Below are 6,823 nucleotides of genomic sequence, written 5' to 3' on the forward strand. Positions count from 1 at the left end.
GAATACATATAATTCTTGAAAAAAAAATAGATAAAAGTGTAAAAGTATCTCGGAAATTTTTTAGCAATTATCTCACTTTTTTCGAAAGCGCTTTAAAAAAATACGCAAGCATTTTATGAAGTCCAAAGCGCGATAGATTTCTTCGCGTAACTGCCTGAGCAAGTCATGCGATTTTTCGCGATGTTGATCGTCAAGAAACGCCGAGACGTAATTCTGCGAAACAAGAAACCACCATACCCAACGTGATGATTAACACCCGCACCGTGGGTTTGGCGTTTCGATCCAGGCGTTCCGAATGGAAACGTTCTTAATGGTAATTATTATAAGTCGTAGTGCGCGCACACGGGGGCAGGAAGTTCGTACTTTAACTCCGCTTCTCTGCCCGCGTGCTAATTGCCATTTGACGAGGCTCCGCTAGCACGTGCACTCACAATCAGACATTCGAAACGGATTAATATACCAATCTTGCGTGGAATTGGCAGACGCGATGCCATTCGTGTTGATCAAGCGCGAGCGCGCAATTCAATCGTTGTTCTTAAATTGTAAATAATTCGTCGTTCTTAAATCAGTTTTGGTCATAAGCGAAGCGCGTGAAAACCATCGAGTAGAAATACAAATACCAATATATCAAATTTTTATACAACAGATTTCATCTGCAGCATTAATTATTTACACTACCTTTAAATTATTATATATATTTGAGATACTAATTCTAGTAAAGATCCTTATCTATTATATTTGAGATCAGCTTTGTTATTTATCAAATTTGGCATTACAACACAATAATTATTTTTTTATTAACAAAGTGATATTGATGCTAACCAATTTTTAAATAGTAATATCTTAAAAATGTATAATTATTAAATAATTTATTACTTATTACTGAAATAAAATAAAATTTATTTAAAAACTTGAAGTTTATAAGTACTTTTGCATGATATAATGAAATTTAAAATAATGAAATTTAAAATTTTCTAGCAAACCTACATCATAAAATCTCTGAAAATTATCCTTTTTAGCTCATTATATCTCTTTTTTTTATTGAAATGAAATAGAAATATTTAGATAACCAATTTGTGTTCAGCAGCCAAAAATATATGGAAATGATTATTTGCACTTGTTTAGCAAAATGTTATTTTACCATGTAATTAAATATATATTTCTTTATATACGTGATTTTTAACATATCTATTTTCTCTTTGATTACCAAGATAAACTTTCAATGACTCCCAAGAACGTACTCGTGAAAAAGCAACATAAAGTTGTTCCGTGATTAAAAACATCTTTACGAAGATCAACTCCTACTTTGTCAAACGTCTGTCCTTGAGATTTGTTAATTGTCATAGCAAAAGCTAATTTTATTGGAAATTGTCTTCTTTTAAAGGTAAAAGGATATACGTTTTCACAATACAGTGTTATACGATTTAAGAAAACAATATCATCTGCTTTGTCACCTGTCAAAATCTTGCATTTTAATAAATTATTTTCAAGCTCAAGAACTATTAATCTAGTACCATTACAAAAACCTTCATTAATGCTAAGATTTCTAATTAACATAACAATACAATTTGGTCTTAAACGCAACTCGTGAGGAGAAAGACATGCTGGAGAAAGGCTATTTAAATATTCTGGTAATAAAGACTCAACAATATCATCATTATCATTACAATTTACAGCACTATCTACACTTGTATAAATTCGCTCGCCACTTACATCTAATAATTCAACAACTTGTTTATTAATTTCGTCAACATCGACATTTCTTGCAGAGAGTATCGCTCTTTTAGCTATTTTATCAAATTCTTTTTTACGAATTACATCGCCATATATGTCTGTTACAATATCTGAATCAATTGGTGCTACACAACATTCAGGAACTTCCATATTATCTTCAGAATCATTTAATATCCCATTACCCATATCCAATAGAAATTTTGCAAATTTAATTTTTTCTGAAATAACTCGCATATTTTGCGTTAAAGAAAAATTTAAAAAATATTTCCAGGTATAGCTAAACTTAATAGAAAGATTCACTATTTCACTTCGAGTACTTCGTATCTTGATCGGAAGAAGTTGTCTAAAATCACCACCTAATACGATAATTTTTCCACCAAAAGGTAAATCGTTATTCATAATATCACGCAACGTTCGATCTACTATTTCTAAAGCGTATCGAGGTGCCATAGGCGCTTCATCCCAAATAAAAATATCTATTTCTTTTAAATATTTAGCTTTTTTTGATTGAATTTTAATAACGGATGACGAATCATTAAGTAACGGAACTGGCAAGCCAAATGTTTTATGAACTGTTTTTCCTTCAGGAAGTAATGTTGCTGCAATCCCTGTAAAAGCCATAGTACATACACGTTTACTTCTAATTTTGGCTAAATAATAAATAGTTGTATATACAAACGTTTTACCCGTTCCACCAGGACCATCAATATAAAAGCAATTTCTAGTATTATTATTATCATCTAATCTGTTTAACACGGTATCAACTATTTTTTTTGCTCATTATTTAATTGATTATACTGTCTCGTACCAATTTCTGTAATTTGATCAAGTGTCATATAATCTTCCTCTTCAACATTGTCTATCAATTGTTCCATTTGTGGAAAGTCAGCAAGACTTTTACCTTCAGCGCGAAGCATAGCGTTAATTGTAATATATGCTTTTCTTTGTCCTTGTAATATACCAATATGTCGCGAGTAATCTTCCGACATCGCCATTTTAAATCTTTCCCAAAGTTCTTCTGGATATAATGGTTGACAATGTAGTAAAATTCGTACAAATAATCTACGAAGTTGTCGTGGCATCATCCATTTAACAGCTTCATCCATAGCTCATCTTCAATCATCTTCAATCAAACCTAAAGCTAAACATGTAGCTGTAAATGTTTGATAATTTTGCCCATTAATAGTCCTTAGATCTTCAAAACTTATAGCTCCTTTGACAGTGAGTAACAATAATCGTAAATGAAATAATTCTATTTGAGTTGGACTAATGGAATACATTCGTCCTATACAATTAAAATGACTACTACGTTTAACCCAACGTGAAACATTTCGACCATTAACTTTTTCTTTTTTAAATGTATAATGACATGGAATTTCTGTATATAAATAATTTTTTGCTTCATTATCACGCAAATTTAGTGCAAAATAGTCTATTAACATAGTAACTTGATTTAAAGCAGAAGAAATTGCATCTTCATTGCATTCATTTTCAATAGTTATGTTTTGTTCATTAGGTAAGTGAACAGGCAAACGTATTACAGCATGACTTTTATCTTGTAATTTTTTTTCAAGAATACGCCAGCTCGCTTCTACTGGTCCTACATAACGAGCTTCGATATAATTGTGTATCTCATTATGATCTAAAACTATATTTTCTGTCACTGGTTCAATTGTTATAGCAGCAGCGTCATGACCTTTATAAATATACTTATAAAGATATTTAACTGATTTAATACTTGAAACTATCTCAACATTTATATGACAATTAAATAAAATTGATAATTTAGGACAATATGGAACAACATGACGATTATCAACTATATATCCACCAGGACGTTCAAAAGTATTACCAACATCTCGTCTACGATAATTTTTTTACATGATTTTTAAAAAGATAGTATTACAGGAATACGAGTCCATCGAGTACGGTATCGGCGCGCCGTCCTGGAAGTTGTCGATAGGCCTGTTCCTCAGTTGGGCCTGTGTCTTCGTGGGATGCTCTTCCGCGGCGTGAAGAGCACGGGCAAAGCCGCTTACTTCCTCGCTATATTTCCTTACGTCATGATGACGGCTTTGCTGATCAGAGCCGTTACTTTTGACGGTGCCGTCGACGGCATCCTCTTCTTTGTAACACCGAATTGGAACGCCCTATGGAAGCCCACTGTCTGGTACGCCGCTATCACACAATGCTTCTTCTCGTTATCAGTCTGCGCGCCGGACCGATTATCAACTATTCGTCCTATAACAATTTCGAACATAGGGTAGATAGGTAACGTATGAAGAAAGACTTGATGCTGTTGCAAGCTTCTCATAATTTTAGTTTTTAAAAAATTTATTCCAAGATAAAAAATAAATGTTTCCTATTTTATTCTGCTTATCTCCTCAGGGATGTGATGACAGTGACCACGCTGGACACATTCACCAGCCTGATGGCCGGTTGCACGATCTTTGGTATTCTAGGCAATTTGGCTTACGAGATGAAAACGAAAGACATCTCGAAGATGGTCCGCGACGGCACCGCGGGTTTAGCCTTCATCTCTTATCCGGATGCGCTGTTGCGCTTCACTTTCGTACCGCAGCTGTTCTCCGTTCTGTTCTTCGTAATGATGTTCGTTCTTGGTATTGGAAGCGCCGTCGCGTTGTGTGGCGCGGTACTTAACGTCGTCCGCGAGCATCTGCCCAATATGAAGCAGTGGTTGTTGGTGCTCTGCGTCACCAGCTGCGGTTTTATCGTCAGTCTCGTCTATATTACCCCGGTGCGTTAAACAGGTTACCCAAGCTTGCTCTAAAATGCAAACAGTTGACAGAAACATATTAGTCTAAAGTGTTACGCGTCTAACCGATACCTGATATTTGTGTTTGAGCGATATAGAAATGCACCCAAAGTTCTACGCGAAACATTACCACTGAATTCAATCAGAATATTAAATGTTAGGTAAATGAAGATTAGAGTTTAGAGATGAAAAAGAAGAGTATAAGACAAAATTATTATTCTAGTAAGTCGTCGTTCATTACTTTTCGTAATGTAAATAAAATTTTTACATTTTTTCAAATAATTGAAAAATTTTAAAATCTTGAAAGACAGAAATACTTTCGATAGAACGTCTATTTCGTGTACAATAATAAATGTCGATTATAGGGTGGTCAATGGTTCACAACGTTGATTGATTATTACAGCGTTACTTTTGTGGCGATAATCGTCGGCGTTCTTGAGATGATAACCATCTTCTGGGTGTATGGCCTTTCGAATTTTCTCAATGATATGGAATTCATGCTGGGCAGGAGACTAGGTTTCTACTGGCGATCTTGTTGGCTCGTATAATCACGCCTTTGCTCATGATCGTCATACTGATTTACACGTGCGCCACTTATGAGCCAGTCACGTACACGACGTAGCCACTTATGAGCCAGTCACGTACAGTCGTGTACGACGGTGCACCGTTTCCCGATTATGCCTACGGTCAGTGAAATTTTTTCGATTCTATAATCCGACTTTTTAAATATTGCATTTCTATTACATAATACGTAAATTACAAGTCACTTAAAGATCACCATTGTAGAGCGATATTTTTTCTTTTCCACTTTTAGCAATAGGATGGTTCGTGCTGATTCTAGGAGTATCTCCCATTGTGTGGTGAGCCGGCCAGAGAATAATTACGAATAGAATGTCGATTTTTACCGAAGTAGGTATCTCAAGATGTATTAGTAATTAATCAAATTCTTATAATTAAAATCAAAGCCGCAGATTAATTCGTTGAAATTTCGAAACGCATTACAGTCCATCAAAGCGGCGTTTTGGCCTGAGGAAGGTAAATGGGGACCTAAGAATCCGAAGATACACAGAGAATGGGAAGCGTTTGTGACGGAAAAGAAGTTCAGTGCTCAAGGCGGTCTGATGAAGATATTTTGAAATAGATTTTATTTATTGCTTCCCTGTCCATCTAAATCAATTATGCACTCCTGTTCAATCTCTATTAGCTAACTAATGTAGTTGAAAAAATAAAAATAATTTTACTATATTCCATAACAATGTATCTTTAGTCAGCGGGTTGTTAAAGATATTTTCAAAGTTTTTCAGTACCGATTTATACAACGAATACCTGGGAAATTTACCTGAAATGTCAAAGTATACAATGAATCGTGCCTTTTGATTTATGTCTTCGATTTGCGAGTGCGTCTTACGAAACAGTGTTAATTAATTACACGCAGATAATTACAAATCACCGATCGCATTATATAATAACAGGATGATCATGTGACCTTGCGACCGGGAACTTCCCAACAGCCGCGTCGCTTGACCAAACGGTCACCCCGAGTGATGTTGCAGAGACTACCCGTTGCAGAGCCACGCGCGGCACAGACGGGACGAGCGGTAGCGGAAGCGCAGCCGCCTCAGGGGAACCCAACAGCGGCACCTGCACCACGGGAGACCAAACTCCCAAGCATGCCGCCCACGCCGTTAATGTCGGCATTGCAGGTCCCCATAATGACTCCCACGCCTCCTCCTCTGATAGACGCGATCGCGGAATTCGTCGGATACGATTTCCCGATCGGCCCGGTTGATCAGCCCTCCGATGACTTCCAGTCACCGTCGGGAGAGAGCGAGAGTGACGACGACGACGAGGCATGGGAGCCGAAGTAGAGAAAGACGGCTCGTCGATTGACGATAAAACATATATAGAATACATGTTTCTTTTGTTTGATTTTTATTTTTGATAACTTGCTCGCCAAAATGGTCACGTAGTTTATTTCGTTAGATTTTCATTTCTGCCATTCACATTTATTCAGTTTATTTGAGATTACACTTACGGCATTCGTAAGAGACTTAGGATTAAGTTGCGTTGAAAGCCCGTACGGCCAGTTACATTTAGATTTTTGCGTATTATCAAAGAATACAGGCTCGGTAAGACGGCAAAGACCGCGCGTAATTTTAGGTTAAGAATTATATCCGCCCGATAGATATAAAACCAAGTTTAGTTGATACTTTGACTCACCGCCGATCAAAAAGGCCTTATATTATTTAGCGGTTGTCGATACAGTTTAAGCGATAAGGATCGTACGAGGATAAGCGCGTTTAATTCGAAACG

General features: G+C 36.3%; 1 pseudogene; it reads left to right on the top strand.

Moving 5' to 3' along the window:
• The first annotated feature begins 3,615 nt into the window (after nt 1-3,615).
• LOC139823970 (sodium-dependent nutrient amino acid transporter 1-like) lies at nt 3,616-5,646 on the top strand (annotated as a pseudogene).
• Nucleotides 5,647-6,823: the final 1,177 nt, after the last annotated feature.

This window comes from Temnothorax longispinosus, unplaced genomic scaffold, assembly GCF_030848805.1.
Source record: "Temnothorax longispinosus isolate EJ_2023e unplaced genomic scaffold, Tlon_JGU_v1 HiC_scaffold_23, whole genome shotgun sequence".
In the NCBI taxonomy this organism is placed as follows: domain Eukaryota; kingdom Metazoa; phylum Arthropoda; class Insecta; order Hymenoptera; family Formicidae; genus Temnothorax; species Temnothorax longispinosus.